This window comes from Galeopterus variegatus, unplaced genomic scaffold (assembly GCF_000696425.1).
Source record: "Galeopterus variegatus unplaced genomic scaffold, G_variegatus-3.0.2 Scaffold1663, whole genome shotgun sequence".
Lineage (NCBI taxonomy): Eukaryota > Metazoa > Chordata > Mammalia > Dermoptera > Cynocephalidae > Galeopterus > Galeopterus variegatus.
The window spans coordinates 3561-4320 of record NW_007727774.1 but is presented as its reverse complement, the minus strand read 5'-3'; positions in this window follow the sequence as shown (position 1 = coordinate 4320).

The following is a 760-nucleotide window of genomic DNA, read 5'->3' as shown; positions in this document are numbered from 1 at the left end:
GAAATGAAGAAGTTATTCAGCGAAATAAAAAACACAATGCTGCTGTACGGCCAAGGTGCTACTTTCTTAAAAGGAAGAAAATCTCTCCATCTTCTTGAAAAGGCTTGCATACTTTACTTTACAATGTAAATTTGTTATCTTACTTTCCTTAAGGCAGGGTGAGGCCTCACCAGTAAGCCTTTTTGAAAAAAATTAAATAAATAAAAAGCACAATCTAAACCAGACCATCTTTTTTATTAGTAGGCTTTATTTACATCTTAAACAAAACTTATAAGATCCTTGTTTGTTCTTGTTGTTTATGTCTGCATATATGCGTGCGTAAGCTGTATGTCATGTCTATATGTTCATGTCTGTTTAGGTAATTGTTTTATGTGCAAGGTACCTACTTGGCTTATAATTAATGCATGCTCATTAAATGAATAAGTATATTTTTCAAGTTCAGGTGACTTAAATTTTCTAAAGTTTTGATAAATATATTTTCAAAATTTGATTCAAACCTTTTACCTAAAATTGTCTCTAGGTCAATGTGTCTCCTTGTTATCTCAGCTCTGCCTCCTGGCCATGCTGGGAGAAACAATATCTTTTAGAGACATGGATAATGAATATTGCCCTCTGCCTCTCTAGATTCCACATGGCTTCAAATGCCACATGGAAACCTGAGACCCAAAATGGCTAATGAAAGGGAACTTACACCAAATATCGCATAAGTCTTAGCACTAACTGGCAAGGGTATAAATACTGGCAAGGGTATAAATACTGG